At 44.3% G+C, this 20,104-nt stretch overlaps 1 protein-coding gene and 1 long non-coding RNA gene across 3 annotated transcripts in view; one reads left to right on the top strand and one right to left on the bottom strand.

The window, feature by feature from the left end:
* PACS1 (phosphofurin acidic cluster sorting protein 1) overlaps nucleotides 1-20,104 on the top strand; it is a 137,833-nt gene that overhangs the window by 61,543 nt on the left and 56,186 nt on the right. The gene's annotated exons all lie outside the window — the stretch shown is intronic.
* Nucleotides 1,188-3,643, bottom strand: LOC125124922 (uncharacterized). The gene is made up of 2 exons (XR_007134333.1): nucleotides 2,859-3,643; nucleotides 1,188-1,586 (listed from the first exon to the last, which is right to left on the bottom strand). It is a non-coding gene; the product is annotated as an uncharacterized LOC125124922 (long non-coding RNA).

The following is a 20,104-nucleotide window of genomic DNA, read 5'->3' as shown; positions in this document are numbered from 1 at the left end:
CAGGATTTTTCCATCCTGCCCCCTTACGCATGAGCCACCCTTGCTGGAAAAACCCCCAGTCAATAAATGGCATTTGTATCTGGAATGCCATCACTGAGACAGCACAGTGACTCACAAACCCAAGTTTAGCCTACATGGCCTGCAGCCTGTGGCTCAACGAGCAATTCTGTGGTTTATATAAAGCGAGGTCAGGTCATTCTGTCTAGTAAAGACCACGTGAGAGGCTGTTTTTCCTGATGCAGCTTTTTAAGTGACAGTCGGGTGGTTCTGTTAATGAAAACGCCAAACCAAAAAAAAGTGATTTCCCTCCCAAGCAGTATTAGATTGATGCTGTCGTCAAGAGTCTTGCAATTGAATTACCTTCTTGTGATCAATCCCGCTTTATGGGTTAACTCTCCCTGTAATGGGCTGTTGGCTTCAGGGACGCCGTGCCATGCGCATCACCGGAAGCGCCTTGCTGCCCGCAGGAGAAGTGGTCCGCGGCCTCTCCGCCTCCCTCGGTGGCGTGTTCCCAACTCACACGCTTGTGAGGCTAGGCCTGTGCGGGGAGAGCCTTCTGGAGCAGCGGCTGGGGGTGTGGCCACTTCACAGCCCACGCTTCCTGTGCGTGGGCTCAGCTGGGCTGGATCTAGCTGGTCCAGTTACTGCTCTGCTCTTCTGTGTAGGCCACCAACCCAGGGAAGTAATGAGGGAGAAATTTAGTTTGCCCTGATATTTGCCCCGATTTAATGTAGAATCCTCTAGAAAGAAAGCCGTTTGCTGCTGAAAGCTTCTGTGAGAGGGAAAAAAAAAACTTTAAGAAGCTTCAAAAGCAATTTGCACTTAATTGAGGGTGGGTTGTGTGGAATAAACGCTTTTTTCACAAATTCATGGTGTCAACATACACCAACAGTATTGAAAAATGCTCCTAGTTTGGGGAAGTGCTGATCGTAGAACTAAGAACCAGAAATTCCTGGACTTTGATTCCTATTTGCTTCTTACTGATAACCGACTATATTTAGCTTTTTCTTGAGTTGGGTTCTAAGAAAAAAAAAAAAACAAAAACAAAAACCAGAAAGACTAGCCCCTGGTGACAATAATACCCGTTTGCTGAATGAACCAGAGTAAGCCATGTGATCGTTTGCGGTTTCAGTGGGTGAGGAACAGCAATGCGAGCCCTTTCCATTACAAAAAGAAACGGTATCGTGTTGAGGAAGGAAACAAGCTTTATTAGAGCAAAGGGAAATAAATCCTGGGCTTGTCAGTGGTACAGATGAACTCCAGAGGCTCTGGGCCTGTCTGTCGTCGCCAGAGGTTGGGTAACCAGCTCTGCGTAGCGGGGCGACCTCAGATGCCAGCCAGTAGGGAGAGTGGGTGACTTACAGGGAAGGAAAACTGAAAATAGCCGAGAGCTTTCATCTATCAAAGAATCAAGGTAAGGAGTTTCCACTATGACGCGACGGGATCAGTGGCATCTCTGCAGTGCCAGGACCACAGGTTCGATCCCCCGGCCCGGCATAGTGGGTTGAAGATCTTGAGTTGACGCAGCTGCGGTGTAAGCTGCAACCGCAGCTCGGATCTGATCCCTGGCTCAGGAACTCCATGTGCTGCAGGGCCGCCAAAACAGAAAAAGAGAAGAAGCAAGGTGAAAGCTGCTCCGGGTCCAGGGATCAGACTCAAAGGGAACACAGGCATTTGGTTGACTTTCAGACGAGGTGGAGTTACGGAGCCAATTTTAAAACGTTATCATTCGCTCTCTCAGGACCCGGAAGTGCGTGGTGTAACAGTGTGGGAGGCAGCTGGGCCGGAAGGATGCTCGTTCCCCTTTACGAGCCCACATTCGACCTGTAGCCTGAAGTCGTGTGACTGTCGTGTGGCTGAGTGGCACGTTGAAGATGAAAGATTTGACAGTGGCTGAGGACAGAGGCGGGACTTCGGGATGTGGAGTGAGTGCGGAAGTGGGACCCTCTCTCCTCTAAAACAAGAATACACTGGGCAGAGGTGTCAAAAACAACCACTGCAGGGCTCAGGAAGTACAACAGCTGCCAGCGACAAATTGAGAAGCGTTTTGCCTCGAGCTGTGGTGTGGGTCCCATATGCAGCTTGGATCTGGTGTGGCTGTGGCTGTGGCCAGCAGCTGCAGCTCCGAGGTGACCCCTAGCCTGGGAATTTCCAGATGCTGCAGATAAGGCCATAAAAACTGCTACTGCCACCGCCACCGCCACCACTACCACTACTACTAAATTGAGAAGCATTTAATCAGAAGAAACGGCTGAACTTCATTCAGATAAGGACAGTGGGGTGTTTGTTTCTTTAATTTTAGCGAAGTATAGTGGACTTACAATAGCGTGTTCATTTCTGCCACACAGCAAAGGGACCCAGTTATACACATGTATATTCTTTTTCACATTTTCCTCCGTTACGGTTTATGGGAGGGGATTGCGTCTCGTTGGTTCCCACGCCACACAGTGGGACCTGTTGTTCTCCATCCAGTATTTAACAGCTGACCCCAAACTCTCTCCTTCCCTGTCCACCCCCCGCAGGGGGAGTTTCTCATGTTCTTGGCTGGGGACTACCCCCTGCCACCTCTAACCCCCCATCAGTGTAGTAGTTCTGTCATCGTTGGGGGTGGGGGTGGCAGACCATAGAGCTGGCTGCGGGGGGCGGGGGGGGGCAGCACTTGATTTGGAGCCACAGGTGAAAAGCCCCGCCCACTGGCGTCATCAGTACCAGTTGGATCTCAGCAGCAAGTGAACAGGCAGCTCTGGCAGCCTAAATAGCTGCCCCACTGGGGTCAGACAGTAGACTGGTCAGAAGTGTAGCAGAGGCCCTGGAAATGACGCAGCCACAGAAAGACTTGAAAAGCTCTCCACACTCACCTGACCAACTTGCAGACAAGAGCAGAGGCGTCCCAAGCTCCCTGCACAGCCCAGGTGGCCGGGGACGCTGAAACAGCATCGGGAACATGCAGAAGGGCCCAGCGGAAAGTCACAGTTGGGGGGAGCCCTGAACTGGGTGTTCTTAACCCCACACAGATCGCCGAGCAGAGATTGGAGCCTAGTTGGCTCCAGGGGTGTGAGCAGGACCTTTAACCAATCACTGGCGGATCACTAAACCCTGCAGGTGCAGGGGCAACCCCCAAGGAGTCAGGTCTGAAAATGAAACAAGAATTAAAAGAAAAAGCACCTGAGCAGAAACATCATGGCTGCACAACATGGAGGGACAGATCCAGCAGATTCAGTCCAGGAGGCACCGACAATACAAGCTGTAAAATATGAATAATAAGATCCGTTTGGTTAGAGAGAGAAGGGGGGGCAGAGAGGGAGGGAGGGAGAGGGAGGGAGGGAAGTACCGAAGTGTATGCTGAAGGTTGGTGGACACACATTTTTTCTTGGATTTTTAACAGTGATTCTCCTCAGAGATTTATAGGGATGTTTCTTTCACTTTGCTACATATTTCCAAAACAAGTCAGTTATTTTTCTATAGTGTATCATAATACTTTGTAAACACACACACACAGACGCTTTCATGATTTTTTTTCCCCAATCATAGTTGATTTACTGTGTTCTGCCCGTTCCTCCTGTCCAGCGAAGTGAGCCAGGCACACATAATACAGATTCCTTCCCCACACCATCCTCCGTCGTGTTCCACCGCAAGTGACCAGATAGAGTCCCCTGTGCTGTGCAGCAGGATCTCATTGCTTATTCCCTCCCCATGCAATAGTTTGCATCTGTTAACCCCAGCCTCCCTGTCCCCCCTCCCCCTCCGCCTCCCCTTCGGCAACCGCAACTCTGTTCTCCAAGTCCCTGAGTTTCTTTTCCACACTCTATGCTTTTAAAACAGTAAGTCATAGCATAGCACTGACTCTCATCTGGAATTGTGAGATTTACTCATCAGGTACTCGGTCTAACAAGCACCTCACTTTCTACGTCCATCATCCTGCCTCCTGCATTTCCTTCCTTCCTTTCTTTCTTCTCCCTTCCTTCCTTCCTCTCTCTCTCTCTCTCTTTCGTGTCTGTTTAGTACATTATAAAAATCTTGGGGAGCCAAGCGGATCTCATTCACACTCTCTTTTCTTGCTCCACGTCTCTGTCCCCAGTGCATGTGTGTGTTGCATATGGCAGCGCGTGCGTCTGCAGATATTTGCACTTCACGCGTAGAATAGTTGCTGTTTCTTACAGCGGCTGGAATCCAGTAGAGCCACTGTTGTGCAGTTATTTAGTCCACATTCTTTCTCCTCCCCCCAATAACCATCGAGACCATCAAAACAAAGCCAAACAAAACCAAAACAAAGACGAGCTTTATTTTTCCCGTGTCTTCTAGTTACTAAATGTGGAACAGACTGAATTGGGGTGACTCCTAGGCAGGAAAAAGATTCGTCTTCTAGAGTCAGAATTCTAGTTTCTAGCTTCTCTAATTTGGGACCTGAACTTTTTTTTTTTTTCCATGTTTCCTTTTCATTAAAATAGGAAGAACAGTCCCAAGGCTTTTCTGCCTTTAACTGTATTATATGCAGCATGTGTACTGCTTGAATTTCTAAAGACAGCTTGGTCTTTACCATTTAGATTGCTGTTCATTATTTTAAAACTTTTTACTTATAAGTGTTTTGTATAGTGCTATGAAATCTAAAGGTAAGTTTATTAAAAAAAGAAAAAGAAGAAACCTCCTTGAAAGCATGCTGTGTGTTATTCTCAGTCGGATTAGGACATTTCCAGTAAAGGAGGCAGAGCGAAGTGGTTGCTCACCCCCTCCCCCAGATAACAAGAAAGGAAAAGCAGACGGAAGCTGCACGAGAAAAAAAATTGTCATGCAAAGGAGCCAGACCTGCAGGTTTGCAAGGGGTGGGGGGGTAGTTTGCCTCAAGATGTGCTTCAGTTGCACAGTGGCTGCAGTGAATGAAATGAGTGGAAAACTGCAGCCGTACAGGTGGGAGGTGACAGAGAAGGGAGGTGACAGTCGGAGAGCAGGGGAAGTATAAGGGGACATCTTGGAAGTGAGAGAGACCTGCAGAGGGCGAGGCCCAACATCTGGGCGAGAACTCTGCCCAGAGCCCTGGCTGACTGTGGTATTAGTCAGCATTCTCCAGAGAAGGAGACCGTGTGTGTGTGTGTGTGTGTGTGTGTGTGTGTGTGTGTGTGTGTGTAGATAGATAGATTGATTTTAGGCATTGGCTCTTGTGATTATGGAGGCTAAGAAGCCCCTTGATCTGCAGTCCCCAGGTTTGGGAACCAGGAAGACTGGTGGTATGTGATTCAGTCCGAGTCCAGAGGGTTGTTGGTGAATTAAGTCTCAAAGCCAAGAGCCAGGAGTGCTGATGTCTGAGGGCTGGAGAAGATGGGTGTTTCCGCTAAAGCAGAGAAAGAGAACAGGTTTGCCCTTCTTCCATCTTTTTGTTCTATTTAGGCTCCCAGCGGATTGAATGATACCCACCCTGGGGAGGGCCAGCGGCTTTTCTCAGTTCACCAGTTTAAATGCTATCTCTCCCGGAAACACCTTGACACACCCAGAAACAACGTTAATAAAGCTATATAGGCATCCCTTAGCCCAGTTGAGTTGACACATAAAATTAACCATTACAGGAATTCCCTTGTGGTGCAGCAGATTAAGGATCCGGCATTGTCACTGCAGCAGCCTGGTTTGTTGCTGTGACTTGGGTTTGATCCCAGGCCTAGGAACTTTCACATGTCAAAAGCACAGCAAAAAAAAAAAAAAAAAAAAAAAATTCCAGATGTGCAAGAGAGACCCCAAGGAACTCAGCCAAACAAAAAACAAACAGGAAGAGGCAAGAAAAGAATCAGTCCTGGAAAGACAAACTTAAACAAGCTGAAGGTTTAATGCCTTTTTTTTTTTTAACTTTTTAGGGTCATATGGGAGTTCCCAGGCTAGGGGTCCAATCAGAACTGCAGCTGCCGGCCGATGCCACAGCCACAGTAACAAGGGATCCAAGCCGTGTCTGCGACCTACACCTCAGCTCAGGACGACGCCGGATCTTCAACCCACATCCTCATGGATACTAGTCAGATCCGTTTTCTGCTGTGCCACAATGGGAACTCCCCCCCACCCCCTTTTAAACTGAGTTCCTTCCTAAACTATGTACAGCTCAGGCAGGAGAAGGCCGAAGCCTTATTGGCTTGGGGTGTAAGAAGACAGACCTTAAGACTAGAAGAACAGCTAGAAAATTAGAAGTTACAAAATCACAAAAATCACGGAGTGTGAGCCCTCAAACCTGTGTATAAGCCAAATTACACAGATGCAGGAGAGACCCCAGGGAGCCAGGCTAAAAAAGTAGTAGCTGGAAGCTGTGAGAACTGAGCAGATTTATCAGCTGCTGCATACCACAAGGAAGGCTAATCTGTAGTTTGAATCTAGGCAAGTTAACTGCCTACTATTTTTTTTTATTGTAGTATGCAGAATTTAAAAAATACGCAGGACACAGCAGGGTCCAGAACTGCTACGTGTTTTGTTTTTTGTTTTTTCCTGCTGTCTTTTTAGAACTGTACCCGCGGCATGTGGAGGTTCCCAGGCTAGGGGTCAAATCGGAGCTGGAGCTGCTGGCCACAGCCACAGCCACAGCAATGCCAGATCTGAGCTGAGTCTGAGACCTACACCACAGCTCATGGCAACGCCAGATCCTTAACCCACAGAGTGCAGCCAGGGATCGAACCTGCATCCTCATGGATGCTAGTCAGATTTGCTTCCACTGAGCCACGACGGGAACTCCCAGAATTACTACATCTTATCTAGTTTTCAACCTACAGTTACTAGGCCTATAAAGAAACAGGAAAATGTAACTCATACTCAGGAAAAGAAGCAATCAGTAGAAACTGATTCTGAGTATCTAAGTGGGTACACAGGTTGGATTTTATAGGCAAAGACTTCAGCGATTATACATACGATCAAGGAATTATAGGAAAATATGATCAGAGAATTAAAAATACGTGTGAACAGAGAGAGACTTTGCAACAAAGAAATGGGTACTGAAAAAAATGGAAATTTTAGGGCTGAAATGAAACTAATAAAAACTCACTAGATGTGCTCAACAGTTTTGAAATTACAAACAAAGGAATCTATACTTGGAAACAACAGTAGAAATTACCCAAGTCCACTAAAAAAAACAATATTTAAGAAAAGGGAACAGAGCCTTTGAGACTTGTAGGACAATATAAGGTAGTTTGTTATAGCTGTAATTGAAGTTCCAGAAGAAGAGGAGAAAAATGGGCAGAAAACATATTTGAAGACATTACTGGCCCCTAAATTCGCAAATTTGGTGGAAAACATTGATTTACAGATCCAAGAAGTTCAGTGGACTCTAAGCAGAATAAACACAAAGAAAAACAATTGTGGGCAGATCATGGCCAAATGGCTGAGGCCAAAAAGAAAAGAAAATCTTGAAAACAGGGAAACATGATATATTACATATGAAGGATCAGTGTTACAAATATGGCTAACTTATCAGAAACAGCGGAGGCCAGAAGACATTGGAACAATACTTTCTAATACTGAAAGAAAAAAACTACTCACCAAAACCTCAGTGTCCGGAGAAACCATCTTTCAAAAATGAGAAATAAAGACATTTCCAGATAAACAAAAACTGAGGAAGTTCGTTGCCAGCAGACTTGGACTGAAGGAAGTTTTAGAGTGAAGGGAAATGGCAGATGGTACCTCAGATCTTCAGGAAGAGATGAAGAGCACAAGAAGTGCAGCGTACGTGGGGAGATGCCCGGCTCTGTCTCTTTCCCTCTCTCGGTTCTCTAAAAGACGTGTGAGTTTCATGTAAACTCCAACACTGTCCTGCCGGATGCATGATGTGTGCAGAAAGACAGAGCCGTCGCAGTAGCACCAAGACGAGGGAGCGACGGGAGTGGCAGTTGACTGTGATGAGGCCCTTACATGTGACCTGCGTGTAGCAGACCAGCCTCTACTAAACTACCAGCATAGAACAAGAACCCTGTAAACGGCCTAAGAAAGCCGAAGCGCTTCTGTTCACATCAAAGGGTACTTCAGGACAAGGAACGTTACTAGAAATAAAGGACGTTTTACACGATAAAAGGGTCAGGACATCAGTGAGACACAAACATCTTCGCTGTATGTGCCCATAATAACAGAGCTTCAAAATACTGAAGCAAAACTGGTGTGATTAAAGGGAGGTGTGGTCAAATCCACAATCATAATTGGAGATTTTTAACCTCCTTTCCTTGGTAATTGATTGAAAAACTAAGCGAAAATCAGTAAGGACATGAAATATCTCCATGACACTGTGTAACCAACTTAACCCACTTGTCATTTATCGAGCACTATACAGAATAAAGTCCATTTTTACAGGTATATGAAACATTAACCAAAACTTTAACTATACAAATACAGTTCCAGCCGTGTTGCTGCAAATGGCATTAGTTTTTCTCCTTTATGGCTGAGTATTCCATCGGATGGAACCGTTCATCTGTGGTGGACATTTAGGTGGTTTCTGTGTCTCTTATTGAGACTAGCGCTGCAGTGAACATAGGGGTGCATGTATTTTTTGTATGAAAGGTTTGTCTGGATAGATGCCCAGGGGTGGGATTGCTGACTCGTATGGTAGTTCTATGTTTAGTTTTCTGAGATACCTCCTTACTGTTTTCCGTAGTGGTTGTACCAGTTTACATTCCCACCAACAGTAAAAGCGGGTACCCTTTTCTCCACACCCCCTCCAGCATTTATTTGTAGACTTGTTAATGACGGCCATTCTGACTGGTGTGAGGTGGTACCTCATTGTAGTTTTGATTTGTATTTCTCTAATAATTAGCAATGTTGAGCAATTTTTCATGTGCCTACTGGCCATCTGTATGTCTTCTTTGGAGAAATGTCTATGTAGGTCTTCTGCCCATTTTTCAATTGGTTCTGCTTTATTTTCATCATAGAAAGTAACAAACCAATTCTAAAATGCATATAGAAGGAGTTCTCTTGTGGCTCAGCCGGTTGAGGATCCGGCATTGTCATTGCAGCAGCTTGAGTTGCTGCCGTGCTATAGGTTCGATCCCCGCCCTGGAGCTTCCACATGTTGTGAGCGTGGCCGTACATACATACATACATACATACATACATACATACATACATACATGTATATAGAAATGCAAAAGACCTAGAATAGGCCTTTTAAAATTCTTTAAAAAAAAAACAAAAACAAAAACAGCAAAGTGAGAGGACTGGCTTGTTTGCAGTACGGTACTGGCAAAGAATAGACATTTGGATAAATGAGACATAGATAAATGAGACAGAATAGAGTCCAGAGATAGACCCACACACGTGTAGATCCGCACATACAGTCACCTGATTTTCAGCAACAATGTCAGAGTGAAATTGTGCAGGACTGGAGTTCCTGTCCTGGCGCACAGAAACGAATCTGACTAGCAACCATGAGGTTCGATCCCTGGCCTTGCTCAGTGGGCTAAGGATCCGGCATTGCTGTGAGCACAAACTGTGAAAAATAAATGAATGCTAAATTGGACTCGATCAAAATTTAAAATGTTACTTTTCGAAAACACTACTAAGAAAAGGCAAGCCACAGTCTGGGAGAAAATGTATGCGATCCATGTATCTGACAGGGACTGTAAAGAAGCCTTAAGATTCAGTAACAAGATGTTAACTCCGTTCTTAAAACCAGCAAAAAGATGTGAGCAGATGCTCTGCGAAATAAGATATACTATGGAGATAGTTCTCTCGTGGTGCAGCGGGTGAAGGCTCTGACGTTGTCACTGCAGGTACTTGGTTGGTGCTGTGGGACATGTTGATTCCTGGCCTGGGAGCTTCCACATGTCCTGGGTACAGCCAAAACGAAACAAAGTCAACAAAATAAGGTATACAAATGACCAGGAGTACCATGAAAAGATACTTCCATTATCAGTCACCAGGGAAAAGCAGTTTACAACCGTAATGGACGGCCAACGTAACTGTCCGTTTTAGCCCCTGGAATAGGCAACATTTAAAAGACCGACAATACCAAGTGTTGGCAAATCTGTGGCACAAGTTGGGCTTTGATACCCTTCACCTGAGGATGTAAAATGGAACAGCTGGTTTGGAAAACAGTTGGCAGTTTCTTTTAATGTTAAAACTTATCCTTACCATAGGACCCGGTAATTCCATTCCTGGAGATGTATTTACCTTAGAGAAAAGAAAACACAAGCGCAGATGAGAACGAAAACTTCTGTGTGAACATTGGTAGCAGCTTTAGTCATCATAGCCAAAGACTGGAAACAACCCATGTGTCCATCCGTAGGCGACTGGATGGACAAATTGTGGCATGCCAACGCGATGAACTATTACTCCCCAGCACAAAGGAACTGCTGATACACAGCACCGCATGGATCATCTCAGAAACATGTTGTGTGAGGGAAACTAGTAGCAAAAGTGTGCATGTTGAATGATTCTTATATCAAAATCTGGAAGGCGGAAACCGTGTGGTGCCGAGAAGGCCGATCCGTGGTTGCCTGGGATTTAGGAGTGAGGAGATGTTCTTTATCGTAACTGTGGTGGTGGTGACACTGGTGTGTAAGTTTTATGTTTATTGTGTATAAATTATATCTCCCAATGAAATTCAGTTTTGATGTTTCTTCTTTTTGTCTGTCTTTTTTTTGGCCGTACCCAGGGCGTATGGAAGTTCCTGGGGCCAGGGATTGAATCCATGCCACAGCAGTGACCGAAGCCATTGCAGTGACAACACCAGATCCTTAACCCGCTGCGCCACAGGAGACCTCCAAAAGTCGGTTTTGAAAAAACCTTTCCACTATTTCAAGAGGGCTACTCAGGATTCATTGACTAGATGGTTCTGCTGCAGGTTGCTTTTTCTCTTTTTCAGAACCTGTTTTGTTCAGGTATCAGGTTCCCCTTTGTGGTCCTGTTCTTCTAGGAAGATTGGTCCTATCCCAAGTTCCTGGTAATTTTGCTTCATCTTGATAATTTCACTTCTACAACTACTTAGCATGTGTGACCCAGTTCTGGCCAGTGCAGATGAGCAAAAGTCTGCCAGGGCTTATAAAAGATGAAGAAATGTGATGGATCGTATTTATTCCTTCCCTAACTCCATTGAAATGACATAAAGGAATTTTTTTTTTAATTGTAAATCTATGAGGATGAAGAAAAAGGAGGAAGAGATAGCAGTGGGCCAAAATTTTACTCACAAAATTTCGAAAGCCAAAAAGTAGGTGCATATGTGATAAATAACTTTGCTGTCAACATTCCTCACTCCTCTTAAGTATTTACAGTGGAGGAAGCTAATGAGAAGCAAGCCGATTTTCAGCCACCATAATAAATTTTAGGTACCTCTGAATGTGGGATATGCATTTGGCCTAAAACAGAGATATTAGTTGAAAGTCTGAAATATGACAGTTAGTTCCAGATCCCCGTCCCACCCGTTCAGGTTACTGCTTCTCCCTCATTCCTGCCAAAAATGGGATGTTTACTCTCTAGAGATATTGAAACAGAGAATGTACGTGTGAAAGTCTGGTCTTGGGGAACCCTGTGAAAGCTGGGGTGAGAGGCAGGTTTCTCAGCCAGAAGAGTGAGATTAAGTGAAAATCTGTACATTCAACCCGATCTTTTCAACCATCTTCCCTGTCTTGGCTTCCAGAATCCTGACGGCTGAGCTTACTGTCATAAGCACCACCTCTGTTCACCAAGACATTAAAAGACTTAGAGAAGCTGACCCATCCATGACTCCTAGAACACTAGTGTATTAACCACCATCACAACCCCAGCAATGAGATTATAACATTCCTTTCTGGGGAAATTGACCAGCCTGTGAAAAAAAATGTGCTCTTTGGAGTTTCCCTATTCCCCTCAGGCTCTGATGAGGTCCAACAGGAAACAGTTGATACACACAGAATTCCTAGTTGGCTGTTTTCACCCTCTGTTAAATATGAGCAGAATTTTAAGTGTCTCCAGATATTTATAGAAAGCCTTCTCCATGGAAAACAAAGTCCTCAAAGAGATAAGATGTTTCATCTAGGAAATAAGAGCAGGATGCTGTATTATTCAGGGAGTTCCCTGGTGGCTCAGCAGGTTAAGGCTCTGATGGGTTCAGTCCACGGCCTGTGAACTTCTGCATGCCGTGGGCATGGCAGAAAAAAAAAAAACAAAACTATTCAGGAATGCTCTTGAGAGTTAAAACTGTCACTAAGTGAAGATTGAAGTAAAGAAGTTGGAAGGTAAAGTTGAGATCTCCTGGAAAGTAAAACAGTCAGCCAAAGAGACAGTAAGAGAGAATAAACCAGAAAATTAAAGGATATCTAGAAGGTCCAACGTCTGACCAACAGGGGAAGGAAAGAGAAAATAAAAAGATGAAGGATAGGACATTGTTGCAGAAATAATGCAAGATTTTCCCAAACGTTAAGGTCTCTAGGTTGGATAAGGGCCCACCAAGGGTCCAGAATGAAAAAGACCCACAATAAGGAAATTTTAGGATATTGACAAGAGATTTTAAAAGCTCCCAGAGACAAAGGACAAAAAAAAAAAAAAAATTCTAAAATAAATGCCATTAAGCTACTTAACAGCAGCACTAGAATCTAAAAGACAACAGACCAATACCATCTAAAGTCTGATGGAAAAATTTCCAACCTATAATTCTATACTTAGCTATGCTGTCAATCAAGAGTGAAAGGAAGTGAAAATGTTTTCAGAAATGCAAGATCCCAAAACATTTACCTGCTGCCTGCCTTTTCTTAGAACAGCTAGAGGATGTGATCTTTCAAAACTGGAAAGTAACTTAATGAAGAGAAATACCTGGAATGTAGAGGGGAAAAAGGGAATTCAACCCAGGATACGAGAGCAACCCTCAGGGTATTGGTGAGGGGAAGTCCCAGGATGACTGCCATGCAGCTGGCCCTGGCCAGGTTGGAGCTAAGGACCCTGGCTTCCAGGAGGCGTGTTTCCTAGGAAAAATGAGACTCAGAGACGCTATATATAATGTGATTGATTGTGTTGAGAGGACTCTTAGAATTAAAAAAAAAAAAAAAAAGATAAAGGCAATCTCCACCAAATTTTGAAATTACGTAACAAGCAAATAATCGTAGCAGATTACATGACTGAACAGGACAATATTTATATCAGGACAGGAGCCGTAATCATGTAAGTGCTGAATATTGATTTAATAACATGGTGCCGTGTAACTCTTGGGGGATGAAGGCAGGGTGATGTATGTATGTGTCTCTGCGTGGTGTCAGCTGACTGTTTTGGCCTGTGTGGGAGGAACTCAGTAGATAATGTCTGAAATTGAAAAACTTAGGTGGATATAAACTCAATATAGAATATTTATATCTGGATTATTATGGGAAAATGAAGGTAAATACCAAAAGCATCAAAAAGGGGGTACCCCTGGAAAGTGAAGAAGGTTGAAGAAGGAAACGTCTGTTAATTAAGCCTTAAAGCACCATTTGGTCTTTCAAATAAGGTAACCTATTATTTTGCTACAAACAAAAAAATTTAAAACAGAGACCTAAGACAGACAGTTCTTATTTTCTGCCTCTGGCTGTGAGTATATGATGGGTGTTGAGGTTGTGATGACAGGAGTTGCAGTTTGGGTCTACCCGTGAGTAAGGAGGGTCAGCTCCCATGCTGTAAATGACAAAGGGCTTGACTCTTTCCCTTTATTCCTTGTTTTCAGAATGATGAGTTGGTTTCCTAGCTACCTTCAAAGTTAATTATGTGTGTCTTAGAAAGTCATGGAGTTTTATTTATTTGATGCTTTGTTGCCATCATTGTGCTTTTTGGGTGTTCACACTGTCACATCTTTGGCTGTTGTGTTCTCTTTCACGGTGGCTTCTATGTTGTTTGATATGATCCCCACAGTCTGTGATGTCTTCCTTGCTTTCCAGTATGAGAGGATTTTCCAGGCTCATTTTGTATTATTTCCTGAACCAGACTTAGAATCAGTTACTTTCCTTTTAATGAGAAATGGTATTTAGAGACCACAATCTGTGTGATAGGGTGCTTATTGCTACAAGATAATCATCATTTCTGGCCTTTTCAGTGGAATACTTTTTTTCCTCTTTCAAAATAATTATGGGGGAGTTCCTGTTGTGGCGCAGTGGTTAACAAATCCGACTGGGAACCTGAGGTTGCGGGTTCGGTCCCTGCCCTTGCTCAGTGGGTTAAGGATCCGGCGTTGCCGTGAGCTGTGGTGTAGGTTGCAGACGCGGCTCGGATCCCGCGTTGCTGTGGCTCTGGCGTAGGCCAGTGGCTACAGCTCTGGTTAGACCCCTAGCCTGGGAACCTCCATATGCCATGGGAGCGGCGCTAGAAAATGCAAAAAAAGAGACAAAAACAGAAACAAAATAATCATGGGAGTTCCTATTGTGGCTCAGCATGTTAAGAACCCAGCATAGTATCCATGAAGATGTGGGTTTGATTCCTGGCCTCATTCAGTAGGTAAAGGATTGGGCGTTGCTGAAAGCTGCACTGTAGGTCACAGATGCAGCTTGGATCCACAGTTGCCATGGTTGGAGCATAGGCCAGCAGCTGCAGTTGCGATTCAGCCCCTAGCCCAGGAACTTCCATACACCACAGGTGCTGCCATAAAATAAAATAAATAAATAAAAATAGTCACGGTTTCATACTGGTGATTTCAATTGAAGTTAAGTTGAACGTCAGAGTTTTTAAACTTATTGTCCTTTATTTGCATTTCTTTTATGCCCCCCAAACTTAATATTAACATAATCGCTTATTTCCTGTATCCTATAGTATATGTAATAGTTTTAAAATGATACTACATTGGAGTTCCCGTCGTGGCGCAGTGGTTAACGAATCCGACTAGGAACCATGAGGTTGCGGGTTCGGTCCCTGCCCTTGCTCAGTGGGTTAACGATCCGGCGTTGCCGTGAGCTGTGGTGTAGGTTGCAGACGCGGCTCGGATCCCGCGTTGCTGTTGCTGTGGCTCTGGCGTAGGCTGGTGGCTACAGTTCCGATTCAACCCCTAGCCTGGGAACCTCCATATGCTGAGGGAGCGGCCCAAGAAATAGCAACAACAACAACAAAAGACAAAAAAAAAAATGATACTACATTGTTGTTAACAATATGGTTGTTACTTAGTATAGGTTAAGATTTCTTTGTGGTTCTTTTTGTTCTTAGAATATACCCTGCTTGGAATAAGACTAGCTTCCTTGGCTTAGAGGAACCAAGAATCACCCCCGAGCCTGGGAGGGCATCTCCCAAGGGACATGACTCCACATTTTTTACTTCTTTTTGTTGAATTATAAAAGATCTATTGACTTTCCAGTGTGAAATCTGAGAATTTAATGTGCAGCACTTTTCTTTCTTTCTCTTCTCTCCTCTATTTGGAAATTATTATTTTCAAGTTTTTTTGTTGTTGTTCTAGCTTCTGTAACTTTAAATGTTTCAATTACATTTTCCACTCAGGGCATTACCTGTAGTTTTTTCCTTCCCACATAAAAGTTGCAAAACCATAAATAACATTGGTCATAATATAGACATTGACACTGTAGCTCTATAAATCCAATTACTTGTAGTACTAAGGTTACATTTTCTTTATTCAAAGAAGAGACCTGAGCTGCTGCAGTGACAACACCAGATCCTTAACCTGCTGAGCCACACGGGAACCCCTCTGCAGAAATTTCTTTGTTAGAGTCCTCTTTACTCCTGATGTACCATTTGGTGTATGAGCCTGCTACAGCTATTATTATACAATTTCTAAAATTCCAATTCCTTGTACATTTCCCAGCTTTATTCCTACCCCATTCTGGTAACTACTGTGGTTTGTTAATTCTCCCAGAGTTATCCATATACTAGCAAACGTAAATATATATACTTCATTTTCCTCCTGCTTTACATAAATGCCACCCTGCCAGCTACTATTTTGTACCCTTTTTCACGTAACAGATTTTTCTTGGCGATCTTTTCACATCAGTACAAAGAGCATCTTCATTTGTTTTTACAGCCCCATAGTCCATCCTTTGGATACACTGTAATTTACTTAACCTGTTGATGGTTACTTTGAGTTTTCCAATCTGTTGCTATTAGAAACAACATGTATCTGTGGAATAAATCCCTGAGTAGAAATGCTGAGTCAGAGCACACGTGCATTTGCAAAGTCGGTAGAAATGACTAATCCACTGTCTGGGGGGGTGTGCAGACTTAGGTTCACGAGAGACAGAGGGGCATCCACTCCCCCCACAGCCTCGCCCACTGTGTCACAGGCATACGTGTGCGTCTGGCTGTGTCTCTCTCTGTCTCTCTAGGGGGTGGGGGTGGTGGTTACTTGTCTGCTGGCGGAGCGAGGGCAGTTGTTCACTGAGGCGTCCGCCTTGTAAGGCTGGCGTAGAAAGATGGCCCCGCTTTCACAAAAACAGTGCAAGAAGGTCCAGCTCTCTTTACACTGAAGAAGATGCAAGGAAATGCTAACAAATAAAGAAATTAACCACAGGACCTATTTAGAAAGAGACTTGGCAACGTGCCCAGCGTATTCTCCATTCGTGACACTGGGATAGTTTAAATGCCCTCTAGTCTGGGCTAGTATTGTCCAATTAAGAGGTCTATTCGAATGAAAACACGTGGGTTTTTATGCTTACCGTGGTGAAGCAGATTTTTTTTTCTTCTGTTAAAATCCTCTCTTTAAATATTTGTACATTGAATGACAAATGGTGAGGATTATGGTTTAATTAAGCAAACTGGACATTTCCTGTTTTCTTTCCAACTACTGTGAATTAGAGGGATTCAAGTCAGAGCAAGACAGGGGTCCTTGTCCTTCCGATGCCTTTGGTGTGGAATAATTGAATTCAAGGAAGAAGATGATGGAGTTCCTGTCATGACTCAGCAGTTAAGGAACCCGACTAGGATCCATGAGGACGCGAGTTCCAAGCCTGGCCGCACACAGTGGGTAAAGGATCCACCGTTGCCATGAGGTGTGGTCTAGGTCTCAGACCTGGCTTGGATCTGGTGTTGCTGTGGTTGTGGTGTAGGCCAGCGGCTACAGCTCAGATTTGACCCTTAGCCTGGGAACCTCCATATGCCACAGGTGTGACCCTTAAAAAGGGGGGGGGGAGAAGATGATGAGCGCTCTAAGACGTGGAGGCAGTGTGGGCCTCAGAGAAGGGGCAGAGCTTCCCAGGTGGTGGGAAGTCAGGAGAGGAGACGGTATTTAGGATGATCTGAAATAATGAGGAGCAGTAGACAGAGATATAGAGGCGAGGGAAGGTGTTTAATTGTCTTCTTATCTGGTTTGGGTCCCAGGATGTGAAACGCACATTTCCTTGGCATTTTAGTGCAATGTAGCAGGGAGTCGTGCTGAAATTTAGCACCAGAGTTTTATATCTAATTTAGGCAGTGTAACCTAGTTTAGAACACAGACTAGAGAAAGACAATCCCAGCTGCCACCCGCTAGCTGTGTGACCTTGGGCAGGCTGTTGAACTTCTCTGCACCTCTGTTTTCCTCTCCATAAAGTGAAGGTTATAATTGTTTTGAGGATGAAATTGGTGTATGTAAATCGCATATTGTAGTGCCTGGCTCGTTATTATTTTTATGTTGTACCCTCACAAACTGTTACTTTTTTTCTACTTAAAAGAATATTTTTCTGGTTATAAAATTAATATATGATTGTTGTAGGAAATGTGGGGTATGTAGAAAAGCATCTTTATATCCTCATACGTAACCACCCCACTGTGGACTGGCCTAGCATCTTGGCACGTTGCCTGGGAGGCAGCCTTCAGAGTGGCTAAGAACTTGGACTCTGGATGGGTCACGTTCTAGTCCTCCTCCTCTCTCCTCATCTCTCCTCCTCTCTCTCAGTTTGCCCATCTGTAAAACCTGGGGAATAGTACTGTTCACAGAATGCAAAATAAATAAGTCAATAGACGTGAGGCGATTAGAACAATGCAAGGCAGAGTGAGTGCAGTGTGAGCATCTGTGTGGCTGCTGTTATTCCTCCCTGTGTGTTTATGGCCTTTTTTAGGGGGCTCCACCCTCAACGTATGGAGGTTCCCAGGCTAGGTGTCAAGTTGGAGCTTCACCTGCTGTCCTACACCACAGCCACAGCCACAGCAACTCGGGATCCAGGCTTCATCTGCAACCTAACAGCGCTAGTCAGGTTTGTTACCATTGAGCCACAACGGGAACTCCATGGCCATGTAGAGAAATCCCATCAGCCTCTGAAATAGAAAATACAAGTAAGTGTGACTAATGGTGGTGGAGTAGGCAGTCAGGAAGTACGAAAGAGGGAGTTCCCGTTGTGACTCAGCGGAAACGAATCCGACGAGTATCCATGAGGACGCAGGTTCGATCCCTGGCCTTGCACAGTGGGTTAAGGATCCGGCATTGCCTTGAGCTGTGGCATAGGTTGCAGACACATCTTGGATCTGGCGTTGCTGTGACTGTGGCGTAGGCTGGCAGCTACAGCTCTGATTCCACCCCTAGCCTGGGAACCTCCAAATGCTGCAGGTGCAGCCCTAAAATGACAAACAAAAAAAAAAAAAAGAAGAAGTACAATAGAATAAACACACACACACACTGTTTGCATGACCTAAAAAGATGGCTAAGGAAAGGCAGTGCAGTGGAGAAAGGGAACCCACGGAGTGACAGCTTGCCAAAAGGTGGTTACAGCTTGATTAGATGGAATCTTATTTCTCCCTGTTGGAAAATAATTGCTTCCTGGGCAATTGGTGGAACAAAAGGTGAGTAAATCCCTGGTTTTATACTGGAATGTTTATACTGTACACAATAGTAATAATAAAATGATCCTATTACTCTAATTTCACTAGGACAATGAATAAATTCCCACTTGAAATCTCAGCCAGATAAGAAAGTCGAGGTTCCTTTTCTGTACTACAGAAAACTGTGTTTTCTTCCCACAGAAAAATCCTTATTTGGATTTAAAAATAGATAAATGAGGAAGGGAGCATTCACAGCATGAAGGGAGTCCCTGTTAACTCCCCATCACTGGGAGCTTTTCCCAAGTCAAGTTGGATTCTTGGAAGAATATGATGTATGGCATGAGAGGCAAGTGTACGTTATTTTAGAGCCCAGCCAAATGGGTATTAATCTATGTAGAGGGTTGAACAGTTACCCCCAGAGGATAGTCAGCGTGCTACCCCCTGGTGCCTGAGAGCGTGGCCTCATCTGGAAATAGGGGCTTGGCAGATGTCATGAAGTTGCGGATCTCAGATCGTCGTGGATGTAGGGTAGACCCTCAAGTGAGATGCCTGGTGCCCTTAGAAAGGAGAGGGAGGTTTGAGACACACGGAAACAGGTGAAAATAAGGCATATTCCAAGTTAGCAGTGGGAAAAAGTTTTTATGCCGACACGCAAGAGCACACTTTCTAGGACTTGTGCATCCATTGCATAAAGCCAAGTAAGGAATCTGAAAACTGAATAGGCAGTAAATTAGGGTAGGAGGAGTCAAAGATATCATTGTAGATAGAGATAGTCCTGAAAGGCATAATCAAATGCCTCTTTATTTGGAGCCCTTATAAGAGTTGGAGAGAGAGAGGAGAGAATGACTCACTCAAACTTGTAAGCATAACCATTAAATTGCCATTAGAGAATAATTAAGAAACCATATTAAAAATGACGAAGTAAGGTTCATTTCTTTCTTTTTTCTTTTTTTTTTTTTTTTTGGTCTTTTTAGGGCCCCACCCATGGCATAAGGAGGTTCCAGCTCACGGCAATGCCAGAACAGATCCTTAACCCCACTGAGTGAGGCCAGGGATGGAACCTGCGTCCTGATGGGTGCTAGTCAGATTCGTTTCTGCTGAACCATGACAGGAACTCCTATTTCTTATTAATATAAAAAAAAATTGATTGCAGTTCTTCCTTGAAAAATGGTTATTTGGTGGAGTCCTGACTCCCTTCTCATCCCAGTATCTCAGTCCCACTTAACAGTAATAATTTGAGACCAGGCTTTTTTTTTTTTTAATTTTATTTTTGAGTTATCGCCTCTGACTTGTCTGATCTGAAGCTCAATGCCGATCTCAGGTCCACACTGTATGCCCCGGATGTTGTGCTCCCGACAGCAGACTTTAAAGACACTCATTCGCATCCCAGCATTCTTGTTTTCAAGCTCTTGGGGTAGGTAGCTGTGGCACGAGGAATGTTCTTTGAAGCCCTGTGGTTTCAAACAGTGAGGGAACGGTAGCTCCTCTCTGTGAA

The sequence above is a fragment of the Phacochoerus africanus genome, chromosome 4 (genome assembly GCF_016906955.1).
Source record: "Phacochoerus africanus isolate WHEZ1 chromosome 4, ROS_Pafr_v1, whole genome shotgun sequence".
NCBI classification, from domain to species: domain Eukaryota; kingdom Metazoa; phylum Chordata; class Mammalia; order Artiodactyla; family Suidae; genus Phacochoerus; species Phacochoerus africanus.
Note: the sequence above shows the minus strand (reverse complement) of the source record. Positions and strands in the feature narration are given on the sequence as shown.